Genomic DNA, 23,206 nt, shown 5'->3' on the forward strand with positions numbered 1-23,206 from the left:
CTGATCAGATCTATACTAGCGTCCCCAGCAGTTTAGGGTTCCAAAAAAATGCATTGTTAGCAGGATCAGCCCAGATACCTGCTAGCACCTGCGTTTTGCCCCTCCGCCCAGCCCACCCAAGTGCAGTATCGATCGATCGCTGTCATTTACAAAACACTAAACACATAACTGCAGCGTTCGCAGAGTCAGGCCTGATCCCTGTGATCGCTAACAGTTTTTTTTTGGTAGCGTTTTATATTTAAATCCGGAAGGCAGTGCTTGGTTTTCGGGGTCCCATACGTGGCTAGGCTCCCAAAAAGTCCCCCACATGTGGTATCTCCGTACTCGGGAGAAGCAGCAGAATTTATTTTGGGGTGTAATTTGACTTATGCCCATAGCATGTGTGAGCAATATATCATTTAGTGACAACTTTGTGCAAAAAAAAAAATTGTAATATTCCTGCAACTTGTGGCAAAATATAAAATATTTCATGGACTCAACATGCCTCTCAGTAAATAGCTTGGGGTGTCTACTTTCCAAAATGGGGTCATTTGGGGGGGTTTTGTGTTATTTTGGCATTTTATGGCCTTCGAAACTGTGATAGGTAGTGAGGAGTAAAATCAAAAATTTGCACCCTTAGAAATCCTGAAGGCAGTGATTGGATTTCGGGGTGCCGTACGCGGCTAGACTCCCAAAAAGTCCCACATATGTGGTATCCCCGTACTCAGGAGAAGCAGCAGAATATATTTTGGGGTGCAATTCCACATATAACTATGGCATGTGTGAGCAATATATCATTTAGTGACAACTTTTTGTAAACTTTTTTTTTTTTTTGTGTCATTATTCAATCACTTGGGACAAAAAAAAAATATTCAGTGGGCTCAACATGCCCCTCAGCAATTTCCTTGGTGTGTCTACTTTCCAAAATGGGGTCATTTGGGGGGGGGGGGGGTTTGTACTGCCCTGCCATTTTAGCATCTCAAGAAATGAGATAGGCAGTCATAAATTAAAAGCTGTGTAAATTCCAGAAAATGTACTCTAGTTTGTAGACGCTATAACTTTTGCGCAAACCAATAAGTATACGCTTATTGACATTTTTTTTTACTAAAGACATGTGGCTGAATAAATTTTGCCCTAAATGTATGACTAAAATTGAGTTTATTCAATTTTTCTTATAACAAAAAGTAGAAAATATCTTTTTTTCTCAAAATTTTTCCATTTATATCGCAAAAAATAAAAATCGCAGAGGCAATCAAATACCATCAAAAGAAAGCTCTATTTGTGGGAAGAAAAGGACGCAAATTTCATTTGGGTATAACATTACATGACCGCACAATTACCAGTTAAAGCAGTGCAGTGCAAAATTGTAAAAAGACCTCTGGTCCTTAGGCTGAAAATTGGTCCGGGGCTAAAGTGGTTAAAGGACTTGCCGTTACAGCGGCTCTGACCACTAGGTGGCGTGAGTCTGCAGGAAAATGATAGTGGGCAGAGACTTTTCCTTTCACTGATGATTAGAATGTGTTAGAAAAGACATTTCATATGCTGTTGAACGAGGAAATTCCGTTGTTTACGCGCCGGAATTTTGCCCTTCAAGCTCTAGGATGTATAGTGTACAGTATTGCCTTTTTGTATTATGTTTTCTTTTTCAGGAGACATGGAGATCAGCTATCAAGACCATCGGAGGAGTCCGGGTGGGCCTAGCTAGCTTGTTTGGTGGTGTGCATACAGCATTAATGTGACATTGTGATAAGTGTTAAATGTTTGAACATGTTTCCCTTCCCCAACACCAAAAACAAGAACTCAGGTGCTGCTAGTTTTTTTGTTGTTTTTGAGTAGGATTTTTACCCCGGTTGTTACCCAGAGGGTGGGGACATCGTCTAAATGGCTGTTGGCGATGTGTAGCGGATGACATTTGGGATCAAATGTCACATGCATTGTAAATTTAGTTTTTGGCCTCAGGACAATAAAGGTCCTGAGAGTTAATTATTGTAGGTAGGCCTAACACCAGTCTGGCCAGGCTATGTTTAAAAGTTCTGCCTGGTCATGTGAATGGTGAGGTGCACATGACAGGCCAGAACCGAGTCTGGTTGGATGTTTTGGTATCGGCCCTCTCGGAGCCAATCAGTGGGAGTGCCGGGGCCCGCTGAGGAGTCTTGGAGGGGGTACTTAAACAAGTGTGGGTCATGTGTTCGGAGTTCCGGAGTTGTTCGTGAGACCCGTGTGGTCTGGTCTGGTTCCAGGACCGGGGTAGCCCCGTGAGGGGTCCCGGTCATGGGGTGTTCGACATCCCGCAACATGTTCTTGTCAGTGGCCCCTGGTAGACCTGTCGGGTCTGGGGAAGGGATCCGTCTGTTCCCGAGTCTCGGAGCCTGCTGGTTCGAGGCGCAGTAACTGAGGGAGGATTCAAAGTGTCCCAGGTGGGCTCTTGGCTTGGAGGGACACCACAGCTCATGGAAGTGACCGGGGGAGGACTCTTCGGAGGAGGGCCGGCAAGTGGCATCCTGAGAAGTGCCTGGTTACTGAGTTGGGAAGGACATTGACGAATTCACAATTTTCTAGTACCATAAAGTAAGCAGAAACGTTCCAGGTACAGTTGGAAAAAGGTTCCTGTATACCCTCGGTTGATTGTTGAAGACTTGAGTCAACGTGCTGACTGTCATGATCTCTGACTAGAGATCTGTTCAGCCTTGGAGTACCCAGCTGCGAGTGGCTACTCTCTGGGTGGAAATAGAGACTTTGCTAAACCTGCAGTTTAAGGTGCCTGAGTTCTTCACACGTGCCCTCTGTTCCCTAAGAGACTGTTTTTTGAAAGTTCTACCGCAAAATAAACCTTTTTGAAAGGACTTTATCTGTGTCAGTGTACAAGTCGTTGGGTATCAACCCTGGTAACCCCTAGACGCGGAGGAGCAGGCCAGGAGAAGGTAACCGATAAACTCATTAAGTCAAGGCCGCCCTGCAACGGGTTATGGCTGCTACAATACAAATTGGACCTAAAATATATTAATACAAAAATCAAAAATCCAATCACCTTGCATAGCAACTATCAATTCAAAAATAAAAATTCAAAATAACAGAGCAATATAGCAACATCTTGAAAGGGTGTAATAATTATCCAATAAAAACAAAAAAAAAAATGAGCGAGGAAAGAAGGTAGATAATTATCCCCAGTGGCCCCAAACGTCCCTTATGCAGAAACACCCATATTATAATTAATAAATCCCACCGGCAGTAGATGCCGTGTATGGTTTGTCCAGCTACTTTGCCCAGACTTTATCATATTTACTAGGGCAACCCCTATTATTATAGGTGTCTCTATACAATGGGAGGTTAATGAAGTAAAAAATAAAAAATCCAAAGCGGCAAAAGAACTATTGGTAAAAATAAGTGATACCATATAAATTAACACCTGCAGTGAATAAGACCTTGCAAGTGCAAAATTATACTAATAATAAAAATACATTTAAGTTAAATAAATATCACATTTGAAAACTGATGCGACTTTGAAAAATCACTAAAAAAGTCCCATGCAGATATTTTATGCTGAGTGCCACAAAGATTAGGATGTAGATATCACATTTGAAACCTGGTGCATTTTTAAAAAAATCGTTAGAAAGTTCCATACAGAAGATTTGTTGCAAACATCAGTAAACTTGAAGCAATAAAAAGTTCCCAATCCCAATTAAAGTGCTCGTGCTCTACAAAGTGGATATGAATCCGTGCTTGATATGTGCTCACAGGACGATACCCCCACATGGATGTGAACTCAACCCTCCAAATGGACCAACTATTTCTAGTTTGGTCAAACACGCATGTGGGGCAGTCTCTGTGGATTTTCTGTGGACTGATCTGGTTAGGGATCGATACTTCCTCATATGACTGGATATGATAAAGAGGGCTTCATTCTTCTATACACTAGCGTTGTTTGGGGTAGATGTTCTTCACGCAAATGACAGAAAAAGCCTCATTGCGCAGCAACGTTTTTAAAACATTTATTCCATATAAAAAACATAGTAATTAAATTCACATTTAAGGGGGCCTATAAAACTGGCACCCGGTGTAAACAGTAGGTAAGTTCTCAGAAAATTTGCCCAAATGCAGTGGTATGCCGCTGCCACGATGATGCGATGCTGCGGACCAACCTCAAGTGACACACTCCCGGTCCCGGAAATCAACCAGTATACCGCGGCGACGGCATACCACTGCATTTGGGCAGATTTCCTGGGACCTTACTTGCTGTTCACACAGTGGCCGAGAAAATAAAACTAAGCCTCCCTGTTCAAAATGGTGCATTAAAGCGGAGCTCAAACCTATATTGGAACTTCCACTCATCGGAATCCTCCCCCCTCCGGGGCCACAATTGATACACCTGGGGGGGGGGTGCAGGTACAGGTATTTGCACCCATAGATAGCCGCAGAATCTGTATGTATTTATGCCACTTCCTGTCCCTTCCCCACTGTCTGCTGGGAAACACATGGGTTTCAGAGACAGTAGGGACCAACTGTATTGCGCAGCGTGACTCGAGCATGCACAGTAGGAAACCGGGAAGTGAAGCCGCAAGGCTTCACTTCCTGATTCCCATACCGAAGATGGCGGCAGCAGCACCCAAGAGCCGAGCGACAGATCGGCTTTGGGTGCCGACATCGTGGGCGCACTGGACAGGTGAGTGTCCATATTTTAAAAGTCAGCAGCTGCAGTATTTGTAGCTGCTGACTTTAAAAACAAAAACAAAAAAAAACGGTGTAACTCTCACTTTAAAGTAGTTAATTTATACCTGGGGTTCTTCGATCCCCATAAAAAAAGATGAAAACATCTGATTTAATCTTGTAAAAAAGGATACAGGGAGCCACTGAGGAGAATGTCTGAATAAATACATAAATTGGTTTCATTTTCATTTTTAAGAGATTAATATGTTCCAGTATACAGTGGAAGAGACTTCCATGCCTTCAATTTTAATCCAATGTCCAATTGGAGTCAAATTCAGGGAGATCAATTCAGAAGCTGGATGGGAAATGATCTACCCACTGCAATGGAATATCATTCAAAGCCATACTACAGGCCTCCATATCAATTGGGAGCAACAAGGACTTAGTCCAATTTACCTTCAGACCTGTAACCATTGAAAAAGAATCCAATATTTCTAAGGCCCCTTGGAGCGAGGGTCCAGCGTCATTTAAAAATAATAAAAGGCCATCTGCATATATAGCTACCTCTCCTCCTACAGCCAATCTGCATTCCCTTAATATTGCCAAAGCCTCCACCACCGGCTCCATAGCAATAGAAAACAGAGTCGGAGAGAGAGGACAGCCCTGCCGAGTTCACCTGAATAATGAAAAAGAGTTGACAACCCTCCCCCCATTTTCACTTCAGCTGTATGATTTCTATATAAGACCTGCAACCATTTTATAAATACCATTGAAAAGCCCATTCTGTGGAGTACCTCCCACAGAAAGGGCCACTCTAAGGTATCAAAAGCCTTCTCGATATCTAAGGAAACATTGACCCTAGATCCTATATTAACATGTGAAGCATAAATATTAGTATATAGTCTGCTTAAATTCACATCAGTAGCCCTACCGGGCATGAAGCCCGTCTGATATGAATCAATAATATTAGACATCATAGATTGCAATCGTCGGGAGATGAGCTTGGTCAAAATTTTAACGTCAGCATTCAAGAGAGCAATAGGCCTGTATGAGGCACAAGAGGATGGTTCTTTTGGGTGCTTATGAATTAAAACTATATGAGCATGACTCATTGTGTCCGGCAAACCTCCCTCCTTCAAACAATCAGAATAAAGAGAAGCCAATACACAGCTGAGAGCTCTCCATGAGCCCTATAAAATTCAATAGGAAGGCCACCCAGCCCTGGTGACTTCCCCAATGAAAAAGAACTGATGACCAAAAGTAACTCCTCTGAAGTTATAGAACATGTCCTTCCTGTCCTTCCTGCCTTTCTCCAAAGTTATCCCCAAAAAACAAAAACAATGTGGTGTGGAGAAGGCCATATCCCCCAAAAAAATCAAATTCCGTTATTAAAAAATAAATAAAAAAGTAATATCCCCCAATGTTGATCTGCTGCTACCACCAGACCTGAAAAAAAAAACACTCCACCGTCAATGAAGGCTGATTGCCTATTGCAGGCTTCTGCAGTTTGACAGTTCTTATATAAGTAGGGGCAGTGCCACTTAGGATGCATCGGTCGCTGACATCACAAAGGGGCAGGGCCACCAGCTGACATCACTGGGTGGCGGTGGGCTTCGGGTCTACATTGGAAGACATTTTTTTTATTTTATTTTTTACTGAAGGAATTGTCAACAACCTGTCTACTGTTTTTATTTATTTTTGAATTAATTTTTGGGGTGAATGGGTAGGGGTACAATTGTTAAGGGGGCTTCCAGATTCTGATAAGACCCCCACAACCACAGCTCAGGATTGTCGAAAAGAGGCCCTTGTCCTCATTAACATGGGGGCAAGGTGCTTTGGGGGGGCCCCCCACACTTTTTTTCACAAATAATTTTTGTATTGCTGATGCAGGCCATAGCTTGCAGCCTCAAAGTATATTTAAATGCATATATTTCTTTAGAAATGTCATTTTTGCTGCAGCATGTTCTATACATCATACAGATGTGCAACTTTACAGACAGACTAAGGGGGCACTATATTTAAAGAAATATTTTATTTTTATTGTTTCCCTTTAAACATCAATAAAATCACTGCTCCTTTAAAAACTATAGTTTTAAAAAACATTTTTTTCCATTGATACATGTCCCCCAGGCAGTACTCGGGTCTCCATACACATTTTAAGGCCAATAACTTGCATATAAGCATGGTTTGGTGTTCAGACCTCAACTTTTTGTGATGTTCGGCTGTTCTGGTGCAAACCGAACCAGGAGGTATGCGGCCCATCTCTAGTGGGGTGTGACAATAAACAGTTCACTGGTAGTACCTGTCAAATATGAGGTGACCTCTGATCCCCTGACACACTACCTAAAGTGTAAGTACATAAGCTCAGTCAAGATAAGTTATCTTTTAGGGAGAAGTGTGGGAAATAAAAAAGCAAATATACTCACCTATATGGCTGCAGCAACGGTCTCATGCTAGAGCTGCCCCCCACCTCACAGACAATGTGGGCTAACATTTCACCTCAGAAGTAGATATATTAGGCATAGTGGGACATGTAAGTGAAAACATAAATAGGATTTTATAAGTCACAGTCCATGGAGGAAAGGGTTAGGGCCGGTTCACACTGCGGCGCGAGGCGAGGCGACACGGCTCGCCTCGCCTCGCTCCCGCAAGTCGTCCCCATTGAGTACAATGGAACCGTTCTGAGAGGAGCGACTCGAGTCGCTCCGACTCAGAAAAAAGGTTCCTGTACTACTTCGGGGCGACTTCGGGGGCGACTTGCATTGACTTCTATGCAGAAGTCCTCTGCAAGTCGCCGCTGACCCCCCCTGCAAGTCGCGGCGAGGAAGTCGGAGACGCCTCGCCGCGGCTCGCAGTGTGAACCGGCCCTTAAGGTTGCTCAGAACTCTGTGACTTCACTTACCAAAGCACAGAAAAAAGAGCCTTGAGATCGAATCTGACACTCCTGTGTTTTAACATCCTTCTGCAAACAATGCCAGAGCCAGGGAGGAAGAGAGCTTGCATCAGCCAGCCCTAGATATTTATAACATTTCCCATATTGTACCACTGTCACAGGAAGCTCTGAGTGTAGTATTAAGTTAGAAAACAAATTTAATGTGTGGTATTCAACTCACATTTAGATGGAGATATATAGGCATATGGTACGTAGATCCACATGGGTCTCTTTCGTTGTGCAGGCAGGCACAGGTGATCACAGGTCCTGGCTGCTCTGATGGCATCGGAGGCTGGAGAGGATCAGTTCAATGCATCATCTGTGACGGACAGAGGGAATGGCTGAGCTTGTGTTCGGAGCATGCATGCTCCTTCATCAGGCATCTGATGCCTGCCAAAACTGTATCTGCAGCGTTTGGACGTTTACCTACATAGACTCATTGGGACTTGTCCTTGGTTATACACTGCACACATAGACCATTGTGGAACTTTTATTTAACACATCCTGGCATTCCCAGCTGGGTGCCAAGTGTTCCAATATACCCTGATTCAAAAAGCTCCTAGTTGTTGGCAAAAAATATTGTCACGGTTAGGTGTCAAGTTCAGAGACCAGTAGTTGTAGTAGTACAGAGGCTCCCACTGACCAGCAGGGTAAGGTATTACTCTGACTGATGGTGCAGGCTCACCCAAAGTGCTGGTTCTAAGCACTAACTTGTATTCACTCCTGATGATGGAGATGGGTTTTGCTGTATGTTAGTACAAATTCAAGGTCCTCAGGGTTGCCCCACCAGGAGGTGAATACGTCAGGGTCCAGTAGCAGATATGGAAGGAAGGGATCAAGCTATGCACAAGCTGAGTGATTAGTGGTCAATTATATGATCACTCAGTTCTGGGTCTTAGAGCCGGCAGAGGAGAGCAGCAGCATCAGACCAATGCTGAAGCATGGAGGTGAGTACAGGCATACCCCACTTTTAATTACACAATGGGGTTTATATACTAAAGCTGGAAAGTGCAAATCAGGCTCACTTCTGCATAGAAACCAATGAGCTTCTAACCTTGGCTTGCTCAATTAAGCTTTGGTAATAAAACCTGGAAGCTCAATGGTTTTTATGCAGAAGTGAGCCTAATTTTGCACTTTCCAGCTTTAGTAAATAAACCCCATTGCGTACTAAAAAGTGGGGTATGCCTATATGTGTCTTTGTCTTTTCACATAGCCCAAACTTTACCTTCAAATGTTAAATGACAAGTTATAATATTGCTGGTAGAACTGCTGGCTGTAAGTTGTAAATTTAAAATATTGATATTTGGTATTTTATATTTATCTCCAAAAAGAAATCACAATTATAATTTTTTTAATAACAAATAAAAAAAAATGTACAAAAGCATATTATATTCCCATTAATGCTTTCCAAAAATAATTATTTTATTGAAAAATAATATTATTTTTAAACCATGCTGAGACTTTGTTTACTCTCACATTTTGCTGAATATCTAAAAATAAGTGCATGCCAAGTTAAGACAGCAAATAAAAACAAGAAAGGTCACAGGAAACTTCAAATCTAAGATGTTAATTTAGCTCTGCCCTTTCTCTTCTCACTTGTTTCATAAAACACAGTCATCTGTAGCAGCTGGGATGTAACCAGGGAATCCACAAACAAGACATGTACAGAGACCCAGCATGACACTTGGCATTTGTATAACAACTTATCTCTGCAAACACTGTTAGCTTTGTATAGTATTTTACAGTGTTTCCATGTACAAGCTGAAGCATCAAGCAGCAACAGCCTCCCTTTAAATTTAGTACATAAAAAAAAAAAAAGGATGTAATATGAGATATTTTGGTGAATAATAAGATTGAATGATTTTAGATGCATATTATGCTCACAAAATTTAATAATTTCATGATAACATCACTTATGTACCCAGTGAAGAACATGAACAATAGCTCAGATAGCTCATACAAATGGCCACCATGATAACATGACTTATTATTATACATACTTGGAACCCAGCATATAACTATAGCACCCTCCTAGGTAGGTGCTAGAAGAGAGTATCATTTTTGGTCTTTCTGCTACCCAGGAAGATGGTCAGGTAAAACTTAGAGTGCTCATTGCCTACCAGGGAGCAGGATCTCCCTGGTAGGCAATGGTTAGGATGGTTAGGTCTGCTCATTGTGATGGTTAGGTCTGCTCATTGTGATCAGGTGCAGCTCAGCTTTTTTTGACTGATCCTCACTGGTTCAATAGGGAGGCATCTTGGATAGTGGGAGGGGATCTGACAAGAGAGTGCACAGACTTTATTATAGTCCTGGCAATTAGCAGAGGAAAAGTGCTGCATTGCATGTTGGGATACTGTATAAAAGCCCAGAGTATATGTGCTCAAAGTGAGTTGAGCCACAGAACAGAGTCCAGGAGGGAGGGGAAGGCTGCCCTCTCCTCCACGGAGGTGGTCATGTGGCTTTGGGTGGTCTACCCAAGGGCCTAGAGTCAGAGTGAAACTGAACCCAGAGATCCTGCAGAGCTGGCTGGAAGGATCTGATTCTTGCCTACTGTGAGTACAGAACTGTGTCTGTGGGGCCTGTCAAGTGAGGGTCATCCCCTTCAGCTATAAGAGTCAGGGGATGGGTGTCGGTAAAAGGGGTGCTAGAGAGTATCCTGAAGATAATTTAGTGCATCAAGTCTACTGCTAAAGAGAGCAAGAAGACTTAATTCCTCCATACATGTGGCAGTATGGTTAAAGCAGTGTGACTGCTTCCACAAATAATCTGGTGAGCCCAAGTGAGAGTTGTCCTTATCCACCATAAATAGTTCAAGTTGGAGAATCCCTTCTCCTATCCAAGTTCCAAAATAAAATACAAAAACATAAGTACTCAGGATTGGTCATTGAGTTACAAGCAAGTGGGAGTAAAGGTGGGACCAGTGGAAACCCCCAGTAGCCAAGTGGAAACCCTTAGAAACCAGCTGCAGGTAACTGGAGAGAGGCCTATGAAGTGAACACTCAGCAACCCCACAGGGACAGTGCTAAAAATGATAGTTTATTAAAATCTATTGTGGATTGTTATTCTCCTTTTATTAAAAATTGTTGGTTGTGTAACTGTATGTATACGCTATTTAAATAGCTTATTGATAACAAGAATCAAGAGTACAGAAAAAAAAAAACATGTCATGTCATATGTCTTGTGAGACATATGGCATACAATGTAGAGTACAATCAGTCAAACAGAAAAACAGGTAAAATAATAATGTAGCGCTCACACCCGAAGGAGCTGCTGGTTTGATTGGGCTTACTGTTGCCTTCTTTCTCTTCACTTAACGTCTAAGGGTGTCCCGTGGTAGATGGCCCAGTAACTTGAGAGACTGACGACAAATCCACTTAAATGGATTTTATTTGCAAAAACCGTAGACAATGAACAGTCTCTTAAAATGGGATCAGAGGGTTGGAAAGGAAGTTCAGGTACTCTTAGTGTCAATATTAAAGAACTTGCTTACTTTGACTGCATCCAGAGAACAGCCATTCACAACCTAGCCTAGCAGCCAACAAGGTGCTTACTCAGGAACAAGTCTCTGCCACAGACATTGTTGTAGAACATACAAGGATAAATCTCTGCCACAGACGTTGTTGTAGAACACATAAGAAAACTAAACTTGTAGAACACTCGTGTGATACCTAGATCTTTCAGCCAGCTTGGCGATATCCACGAGACTGGATTCTCTCGGGTACTTCAGCCCTTCCAGGCTCTTGCTAAGAAACCAACCCGTACGTGGTCTTCTTCTGAAGTGTCCTCCCCTGGAATGCTACGAAGCTAATGGGTCTCTCCCAAACCGGAGATGGCACCCAAACACCTCAGAATCCTCCTTTAGTTTCCTTGCCTCGGGCTAGCTAGCCCAGAGACAACAAGATCGGGTGGATCCACACCCCAGGCCATAGCCTTCCTGGGGGCTGGTCAGGAGGACCAGGACCATGAAGTCAGCACATCCTTCTAGACCGGAACCCCGAACCACGTGACATCCGCATCTTAAATACCCTCTCCCAGAAAGCACAGCAAGAGCGCCACTCCCAGTGGGCGGGCTCTGAGAGAGAGTAACTTAAACACCCAACCAGACCATAGTTCCATGCCTGCCAGAAGAGGCAGTGCCCCCTGTGGTCAGGCTGAACATCTCAGTCCAGTCAGACTGATGCTGAAGTCCAAATTTAGACAATTGTATCCAAACCAAACTGCAGTTCAGGTGTAACCTTAAATTTGAAAAACACATAGCGCGTGCTCTTCAGGAGCCGGCGCTACAATAAGTATAACATAAAAAAATGGGCAGCTATCCATGGCTAAAACAGTGTTGTTACAAAGTGTTAAATGAAAGGAGTTTCTGATATTGGATTAAAATCAGAAGTAACAAGACACATGCTTTCTACAACCATATGAGGATAGTGAGGTCTGCCAATAGAATGTGGAAGATGTTTCCCGAGAAAGCAGTTAATCCGGTTAAGACCATAAGAACAGGCAGCTATGGCGAAGGGTCCTACTAGTATAATTAGGTTAGGCAAACTATATGTGAGGAGGACTATGATTCTCAAATGAACTGAAAAGGACATGTAATTGATAGTGGGAAACGTAGGTGGGGAGTACAAGTAGAAGAAAAAGGGGTGACCAAAGATTGGAAAAAAGAAAAGAAAAAAAAAAGGCAGGGCCCTCAATGGAGGTGTTGTTGAGTGTATATTATGTGTATATATCATTGCTTAAGGAAGTAATAGTTTGGTGATGAAGTTAGGAGGCAAGAAATTTGTCACAAATTGGTCTCAGAGTTTCTCATATTTAGCTACATTGTCCAAAAGTATGGCATCCATTTTAGCATGGATTATTGCTTTTGTGACCCTATTACAAAAGACAAATTTTTTACATTTTTACTGGGTTTCAAAAGAGGCTGCACATCCCGGAAATCTATACGAAAGAAAATGTGAAAATCTTCCCCGTGGGATTTTAAGGCAGCAAATTGAGACATCAAATGAATTTTTTCCAAAATATTTTATTGCTTATAAAACACTAAATTACACTAAATGGAAAGGGTAAATATGTGGAGATGCCTATATAGGTGCCTGTTTAATGATATTGTATTTTATATTAATTATTTACTTGTTATATTGGTAGAAATAAAGAACCCCCTGAAGAAGACTGTGACCAGTTCCAAGTCGAAATGCATTGGGGTATTTCCCTACACTAAGTGGTTGTGTTATAACATGTAAAGAAAAAAATTTTGGAACCCATAAGGAGATATTTTTTGATGAAACTGAGATACATTTTACCTAGGATTGTAAATCTAGCAATATTGTAAAAAAGTTTACGAATCTTTATTGTCACACCAAAGCTCATATTTTAATCTTATCATGCTTATACACTGTGATAGGTGTCATTTAGTGTTTTATAAGCAATAAAATATTTTGGAAAAAATTCATTTGATGTCTCAATTTGCTGCCTTAAAATCCCACGGGGAACATTTTCACATTTTCTTTCGTGTGACCCTATTACAAACTGTATTTTGTATATGGGCAAAACTTTTTATGGTTCTTACTACTTCTAAATTCTGTTTTTCTCTGTAAATTTGTATGTTTATAAATTGTGTAATTATAAACATATGGTGTGTCTTATTACCATTGCATTGTTTGTAATATGTAATATTTTGGATTGGCACCACTTTACTAGGCAAGTTGTGTCTGGCTGATTATAGTCCAGTAATCTCTTTTCCTACTTTTTTGAGATTTTCATATTTTTTCATCTGAAAGTTGTACCATTAAAAGTACAGTTCAACCAAAACAATTATATTTTAATCACTCAGAGGGACAAACCCTTCTACAGTATATCTTCTAGCAGAGGCAGAACCATTTGATACAGTCAGCTAGACACATGGGGTTGATTTACTAAAACTGAAGAGCACAAAATATGACGCAACTGTGAATGGCAATCAGACTCTAAATTCAGCTCGTTCAATTAAGCTTTAAAAAAACAAAACAAAAAACAAACAAATGGAAGCAGATTGGATTCTATGCAGAGCTGCAACAGATGTTAGTAAATCAACCCCATTATGCCAAGATGCATGCAGACCAGTGTTAATTTCATTGACTAAAACGACTAAATCATTTTAGTCAACTAAATGAATACTATTTTAGTCGACTAAAACAAAAAAAATTGAGATAACTAAAATACGACTAAAACTAAAATGGCATTTTAGTCTAAAGACTAAAATGGTACTGAAACTAAAATGACATTTTAGTCAAAAGACTAAGACTAAAACTAAATTGAAATTTGACTTCAATATTAACATTGGTCTGTAGTGCATGTTCATACCGCAATACCATAAATAATAGCATATGAGATTTTTCACTCACGCAGTATATAATGAGTTTGGAAATTTGTAGAGAAATGTTAATTAATGCTTTATAATTTAATTACATCGATTAGATTTTGGACGACTAAAATGAGTTTTAGTCGACTAAAATGAGTTTAAGTCGACTAAAATGTACTGGAGATTTTAGTCAACTAAAACGTAGGACATTTTAGTCGACTAAAATGTACTGGATATTTAGTCGACTAAATATGACTAAAACTAAAACAATTGCACACAACTAAAATGGGACTAAAACTAAAATGCCATTTTAGTCCTAAGACCAAGTCTAAAATGAAATTTGCTGCCAAAATTAACACTGATGCAGACAGTACTGGCCTCCCTCATTAGAAAGCACAAAAAAACCTTATAATTTATTAGTAAAGTAAATCTTTTTTTATAATAACATGAAATTTATAAACAAAAAATTAAAATATAATTGACTTGAAAACTCTTCTGCATGAAACTATTTTACTATACCAATAACCCCCTTATCTGACATTTCATATGCAATGAAGAAAAGGGATCTACTGGTTTACTAAAAAGCTGTATACAGAGCTTGACATGTGTCACAATGCACTTTACACATGACTAGATAATGAAGTTGGTCTTCTCTAGTGACTGCAAAGATCCCACTAGGACTCTATGGGACATGCTGGGAAAATTAATTGTCACGGCTCTAAAGCTCAATGACTGTACCCTCTGAATTTTTCTATTTATGTTAATGAAGATAACTTTTTGTTCACAAGTCACAAACCTTATGACTAAGCGCAACAGCACAAAATGCATCAAGGCATTTATCTTTTGTATGTGATTTTTCAAAAAAGTCTCCTTTCTCCAGTGTATGTTCATAAAACTTGCAGTTTGACAGAGCTGAGGAATCAACCCCTACAGTAAATAATAGTAGTGGTATTCATTTTGTTTAAAGTGGTTGTAAACCCATTACAACCACTTTAACCTACAGGTAAGCCTAGATTAAGGCTTACCTGTAGGTGCAAGAAATATTTCCCACACCTAAAAGGTTTAAGAGATATTTGCAGAAGTAGCAGCACCGATGTCTACAGTGTATGTGCCGTAGACATCGGGCGAACTGAGTGTGCTGTTTCTAGCGGTGATCATGCCATTAGCTGTGGCACCAGCTTGCATGCCTGGGCGTGACTTAATCGTGGCTGCAGCCAGTCCCAGCGATGGAGCCACGATACCCAGAAGTCACTCCGGGATGGATGACGGTGTCAGAGGAGGCGAACGAGGGCTGATGCAGGGGCTTAGATCTCAGGTAAATAATTCATAATGAGCTAGTATGTTATGCACACTAACTCATTATGCCTTTGTCTTACAGGGTGTATTTTTTTTAAGGGGCTTTACTTCCTGCTTCAATATTGACTGAAATAATATTTGTTATACATGTTAAAGTATACTTGTTGAAAAAAAAAGAAGAGGAGGATCTGGGCTGCTCTGTGCAAATCCACTGCACAGAGCAGGTAAGTATAACATGTTTGTTATTTTTAAAGAAAAAAAAATGAGACTTTTGTATCACTTTAAGTAATGCTGGCCATACATGGGTCGAATTCCAAAAAAATTTCATTTGAAAATCGCAAGCCAAGAATTTTCATTTGAATTTTGCACCAATTTTGGACCATATTAATGGCTGATGTTTGGGTGGCCATCGAATTTCAGTTATCAGGCATGTTGGAAATTTTTTGAGAAACAAACAAATTTCTAATCAATGATGGGGAAATCGTGTGAGAAATATAATTTCAAAAATTTGCGGGAACTGGAAAGAAAAGGAGATTCCAACCTCAAAATGTATTTTCTGTAGCAACATGAGGTGAAACTCAAGGTTTAGTTGGTTGAATTTCCAAATCAATCATGGCACCATCGGATTACAAAATGCACAAAATTTCTGATTTTCAAAAGAAAATTTGTTCAGAATTCAACCCATGTATGGCCTGCATTAACCACATAAACATCCTTTGTACAATTAGCATTCCGACATAAAAAAAGAGGGAATAAGATGTAGCATTAATTCACAAGTTAGAACGCAGCAGGCAAGCACAATATGATTTAGTTTATATTCCGCCATGTGTATTGGAGTCAAAAATAGGCCGAACCAGCTGGCCATTATCCCGAAAGTGTTCTCCACTACTCTTCTGGCTCTGGCCAGCCGCACATTAACCACTTAACAACCGCCCATTGCCGATTAACGGCTTCAGGGCGGTTGTTTAACTCTAAGAGGCCGTTAATTAACGGCCTCCCAGAATTCTGCTCTCGCGCGCCCCCTGGGGCGCGCACTCGAGAGCATCCGTGACCGCCGGGTCCACAGGACCCGGCGCATCACGAATCACGGTAAACGGCCGCTCAGCGCGGCCGTTTACCACGTGATCGCTCCGTCAAATGACGGAGTGATCACTTGTAAACAAACCGGCGTCATGTTATGACGCCAGTTCCTCCCTCCCCCTCTGTGTACCGATCGGTACAGCGGAGGGGGAAGAGATCGGTGTCAGCAGCGATGTGGGCTGCATCTGCAGTGCCCACATCGCTGCGCACCGAAAATTAACCCCTCAATTCCCTGCCAACACTCTGCAATACTCTGCATTACTCTGCAATACCCCCATTACTCTGCAATACCCCCATTACTCTGCAATACCCCCATTACTCTGCAATACCCCCATTACTCTGCAATACCCTGCAACACTCTGCATTGCCCTGCAACACTCTGCATTGCCCTGCAACACTCCGCAATGCCCTGCAACACTCCGCATTGCCCTGCAACACTCTGCATTGCCCTGCAACACTCCGCAATGCCCTGCAACACTCCGCAATGCCCTGCAACACTCCGCAACGCCCTGCAACGCTCCGCAACACCTTGCAACGCTCCGCAACACCTTGCAACGCTCCGCAACACTCCGCAATACCCTGCAATACTCTGCAATACCCTGCAACACTCTGCAATACCCTGCAACACCTTGCAACACTCCGCAATACCCTGCAACACTCTGCAATACCCTGCAATACCCTGCAACACTCTGCAACACCCTGCAACACTCTGCAACACCCTGCAACACCCTGCAACACTCCGCAACGCCCTGCAACACTCCGCAACGCCCTGCAACACTCCGCAACGCCCTGCAACTCTCCGCAACGCCCTGCAACTCTCCGCAATGCCCTGCAACACTCCGCAATGCCCTGCAACACTCCGCAATGCCCTGCAACACTCCGAAATTGCCCTGCAACACTCCGCAATGCCCTGCAACACTCTGCAACGCTTTGCAATACCCTGCAACGCTCTGCAATACCCTGCAACACTCTGCAACACCCGCCAATACCCTGCAACACTCTGCAATGCTCTGCAACACCCGCCAATACCCTGCAACACTCTGCAATGCTCTGCAACACTCGCCAATACCCTGCAATGCAATACTCTGCAACGCCATACTCTGAGATACCCAGCCATAGTCGGTGATACCCTGCAATACCCAGCCATAGACATCCCTCCCGCCGCCCTCCGGTGCTTCTACCGAATCGCTAATACGATCAAAGACAGAATCTTTTTTTTTTTTTTTTTTTTTCAGGCTTCCCAGCTTAGAGGTGAGATGTGGGGTCTTATTGACCCCACATCTCACTGTAAAGAGGACCTGTCATGCCATATTCCTATTACAAGGGATGTTTACATTCCTTGTAATAGGAATAAAAGTGATCAAAAAAATTATTTTTGGGGAAAAAAATGTCAAACTAAAATAAATAAAGTAAAATGAACAATAAAAAAAAAAGTTTTTTTTTAAAGCGCCCCTGTCCCCATGTGCTCGCATGCAGAAGCGAACGCATACGTAAGTCCCGCCCACATATGAAAACGGTGTTCAAACCACACATGTGAGGTATCGCTGCGAACGTTAGAGCGAGAGCAATAATTCTAGCCCTAGACCTCCTCTGTAACTCAAAACATATAACCAGTAAAAAAAAAATTAAATCGTCGCCTATGGGGATTTTTAAGTAGCGACGTTTGGCCCCATTCCACGAGCGTGTGCAATTTTGAAGAGTGACATATTAGGTATCTATTTACTTAGCGTAACTTCATCTTTCACATTATGGAAAAATTGGGCTAACTTTACTGTTTTTTTTTTTTTAAGCCCAAAACTGTTTTTTTTTCCAAAAAAAAGCATTCGAAAAATTACTGCGCAAATACCGTGCGAGATAAAAAGTTGCAAAGACCACCATTGTATTCTCCAGGGTGTTTGCTAAAAAAACATATATAATGTTTTGGAGTTCTATGTAATTTTCTAGCAAATAAATGATGATTTTTACATGTAGGAGAGAAATGTCAGAATTGTCCTGGGTGCTCCAGAACACCTGATGGCGCTCCCTGCATGTTGGGCCTCTGTATGTGGCCACACTGTGTAAAAGTCTCACACATGTGGTATCGCTGTACTCGGGAGTAATAGCAGAATGTGTTTTGGGGTGTAATTTGTGGTATTCATATGCTGTGTGTGAGAAATAACCTGATAATATGACAATTTTGTGAAAAAAAAAAAAAAGTAAAAAAAATCTTGATTTTGCAAAGAATTGTGGGAAAAAATGACAACTTCAAAAAACTCATCATGCCTCTTACTAAATACCTTGGAATGTCTTCTTTCCAAAAAGGGGTCATTTGGGGGGTATTTGTACTTTTCTGGCATGTTAGGGTCTCAAGAATTGAAATAGGCCGTCAGTACTTCAGGTATGATCAATTTTCAGATATTGGCACCACAGCTTGTGGACTCTATAACTTTCACAAAGACCAAATAATATCCACCAATTTGTACTTATTTTTACCAAAGATATGTAGTAGTATAAATTTTGGCCAAAATTTATGAAGAAAAAATGACTAATTTGCTAAATTTTCTAACAGAAACAAAGAAAAATTCATTTTTTTACAGAATTTTCGGTATTTTTTCCTTTATAGCACAAAAAATAAAAAACCCAGCGGTGATTAAATACCACCAAAAGAAAGCTCTATTTGTGTGAAAAAAAGGACAAAAATTTCATATAGGTCCAGTGTTGCATGACTGAGTAATTGTCATTCAAAATGCGAGAGCACCGAAAGCTGAAAATTGGTCTGGTTATTAAGGGTGTTTAAGTGCCCAGTGGTCAAGTGGTTAAAGATCCTCTGATCCGGGGTGAGGGTCCTCATCGGGAAAGGCCGCATCAGATGATTTGCCAGAGCAAACGCCTCATCCGCTACGAAAACGAAGGGGTGTCCTTCGACATTCTCCTCTGGAGATAGCAAGCCCAGACTGCCACTCTGGAGATGCCAGTAGAACTCCGTCCGCACGAACACTCCACCATCCGACATACGGCCATTTTTCCCCACATCCACATACAGGAAGTCATACGTCGCTGACACCACTGCCAACATCACGATACTATTATACCCCTTGTAATTATAATAGTAGGACCCCGAGTTGGGGGGTGGGATGATGCAGACATGTTTCCCATCAATTGCACCTCCACAATTGGGAAAGTCCCAGCGGCTGGCAAAGTGGGAGGCCACAGTCTGCCATTCCTGTGGCGTTGAAGGAAACTGTGGAGTCATACAAAAAAAAAATAGTAATTTTGCACATCAACATTGCAAGCAGATTAGACACAAGCATTTATCATATTAGTCCCCCCCCCCACCTGATGGCCCATTGGAAAAAATTGGGGGGGGGGTGTTTTGGACAGGTAACCCTCTCCACTTCATTGAGAGCTGAATGCAGAAATAATGTGTGATACTTTGGCCAGCCCTTCCTTACTTACACTATTGGCAGCCCACCGGGCAGGTAAGAAGTGTCATAGTACAAAAAAAAGGAACAAATGGAAGCACATTTTGACATTCTGCTATTACCTATCAAGATAATGATAGGAGAAAAAAAAACTTTAAACTGTAGCATTTGAAAGTATTGAGGCAGGCCCTTGCACTACATGCTTTGGTGAATTCATCCATAAATCGGACCAGAAAAAATTTAGGTATAGTGTGTATTGGGTTTGGCAAAGTCAGCAGATATAGGATTGCTATCAGCTGACCTAGCAGTTGGGGCGAGGGGTGTTTTAAATGAGTTTGGCCCACCTAAAAAAAAAAAAAAACTCTGCCACTCTGCATGAATTTAAGCACACACATAACATTTGTACACATTTTAGGGGGTGTTTAGGGGAAAGCAATACTATGGAGCTGACAGAAAATATTGCTAAGTGACTAGGCTATAGGTTTATGGCCCCAGAAGAGCATTCTGGGGAAGTTAGTGAAGGCAAATATGCATGAAGGACAAAAAAGGATTTTGAAATGCTTCCAGCATGCATGAGGGCAAATGGGGCACATCATAGCAATTACAGCATATTGCAATCATGGTAATTAGGGAATGAGGAAAGAAATCCAATACATTAGCAAACATTAAATACATAGAATGTGATGTTAAAGGAGAAAACTTACCTTAATATAGTCCTTCTGCGGGACCTGTATGATGGCAGAACAGGTCTCTGGAATAATGATTCCCAGAGCCTGGGGGGAGATGCCTGTCAAGACTTCTCCCTGTCGCCAAGTAGCGCAACGTGGTGATGAGCCTCTGCTCTGGAGTGATGGCTTGCTGCATGCAGGTATTCTGCCTGCTGATATAAGGGGACAGCAAAGCCAGCAGATAGTGAAAAACGGGGTCCATCATCCGGGGATAATTCCTGAAATCATCAGGATTATTCTCCCGCCTCTCACAAAGCAAAGGCATGTGCGAGAACTGGTCACGCTTGAGCAACCAATTCTTGGTCCACAAACTCCTCCTCACCCTGTTCATGGACCGGGCTTGTGTCAAAGCTAAAAGCCCAACACCAAGCCCCTCCACCGCACAAACTCTACGACGAGTACGTACATGAAACATGGCTTAAAATGGTCGGCTGGTCAGAACAACAACAGTAGGCACCGATAAACAGCAAGGCCTGAAAGAACAAACAGAAAACCAGAAACGAGCGGACAATAAGCACTGAAAATTAAAGTGTACTATATACCAAGATATAGTCCACAATGACCAACAAATGCTAACTGACTACACGCACTGATAGTAACGATCTGAAGCACAAATCTGAAAAGCGCCAATCGGCTCTAACCAAAATTCTACTAACACGCGATAAACATGAGATCAGCAGAAGGAGCCCAAAGGGTGCCGGACGTGGTGCTGAACTTCCCTTTTCTAGTCCCATCATACGCGGCTTACGTTACCGCGTTCTTGGCGGTTGGAAAGTCCGACAACTTAGTCCGACCGTGTGTATGAAACATCACTTCCGGACTAAATCCACCGGAATTTATCCGACGGATTTTGTTGTCAGAATGTCCGACTGTGTGTACAAGGGCTAAGAGCTAGGAAAATGTTGAATTGACACCTGCCAGAGGTGGTTCTGGCCAATTCAGTAGATTGCTTTAAGAAAGGCCTAGATCATTTCCTGAATGTACATAATATAACTGGGTACTAACATTTATAGGTAAAGTTGATCCAGGGAAAATCCAATTGCCTCTTGGGGGATCAGGAAGGAATTTTTTTCCCTGCTGTAGCAACTTGGATCATGCTCTGTTGTTGTTTTTTGCCTTCCTTTCGATCAACTGTGGGTATAAAATTGGGTATATTGGATTGTACAATATTTTTTATTTTATTTATTGTTTTTAATGTTGAACTGGATGGACATTTTTTCAACCTGACTAACTATGTAACTATGTAACTATATGAGTTTAGCCTCCTCCATTCATTGTGGAGCTGAGCTCCATAATTCTTTATCCTCAGAATGTTTCCTGAAGAACAATATAATGAGCTCCATTAGGAATCAACCTCAAGGGTTTGGAATGCGGGGAGGAGTTTAAATTCAGATTTTTGGATATTCCTTTATCTTTTTTTTATTTAAATATTCTTTATTCCATTTTTCACATCAAATACAAAATCAATAAATATAAACACAACATCATTATTCCGCCAATCTATATATACATACATGTTCTTTTACTTTTTCTCTATTTCCCCTTTCTCTAAATCCAGTACTCTCACTTCTCCTTATTTTTTCCTATTCTTTAGATGTCCAATCACACTATTATTTATTCTAGGGAATTCCCTTTTTCTTCACATCTCATATAGGGTAACCCAGTTTCTCCATCCACAGTTTCCACATTTTCTCAAATTCCCTATAATTCCCTTTCTGTGTATATACTACTTTTTCCTTCCAAACTGTTTCGTTACTGTACTAATCCATTATTCTACAGTGGGGGGCGTCCTAGCTTGCCATTTTGCATTATCATTTTTCTAGCTTGAAAAGGATATCTCAACACTACTTTAAATGGTCTTAGCATACCCCCATTTCCTTCTCCTAGTCCTAATAAGCATAACCTAGGTTCCATTACTAACTTAATTCCATAGATTTTATTTATAGTGTCAATCACCCCTGTCCAATAAGGAAATAATTTTGGACACCTCCACACCATATGTAGTAAATCCCCCGTTTCCTGACATCTGGGGCAATTAGCATCTGTTCTCCGTCCAAACTGAAACAGTCTCTTAGGGGTGTAGTATACTCTATGTATCAGCATTAGGGCTGAAATTTTCTGCGCTGGTGAAACCAATACCATTTGTCCCCTCTCTAATACCTTACTCCACTGCTCTTCTGTAATCTCTCTTACATCAACCTCCCATTTTCCCCTACTTTTAAGACTTTCTGGCCCTGTTAACACTCCTTTACAGATATGTGGATATATTTCTGAAACAAATCCCCTCTTCTTTTTGAAGAACTGGGGATTTGTTCCATTCTGGTCCCTGATTACCAAACTGTGCATTCAGGGCATGCCGAATTTGCAAATATTTATAAAATGACTGGAAATTTCAAATTCTGCTCTTAGGGCAGCAAAAGTTTTTAAAGTACTACCCTCATATAGATGGATCACTTTATCTATCCCTTTAATTTCCCACTCTTGGATCTTTCCCATTGCGACCATTTCCTGAAGTTTCCTGTTTTATTCCACAATGGGGAAAATTCTGTCAATCCTCCTTGACCATTTAACAACTTCAGAGCTTTTCAAACCTTAATAACTAATTTTACCATGGGATTTATATAGGCAAAATAATTTGCCTCTAATACCTCAACCAGGGTCCTATGGGCCGCTCCCATTATCATTAAACTCCCTTCCCCTAGTTCTTCACTACCCCATAGGTGTTGCAATTGTGCCACCAGAAAAAAACTTTGAGGATGTGGTACCGCCATTCCCCCCTCCCTTGTTGGTAGTTGTAATGTCTGAAGACTTA

The sequence above is a fragment of the Lithobates pipiens genome, unplaced genomic scaffold (assembly GCF_037356315.1).
Source record: "Lithobates pipiens isolate NorthernLeopardFrog02 unplaced genomic scaffold, aLitPip1_a1.2 Scaffold_16, whole genome shotgun sequence".
NCBI classification, from domain to species: domain Eukaryota; kingdom Metazoa; phylum Chordata; class Amphibia; order Anura; family Ranidae; genus Lithobates; species Lithobates pipiens.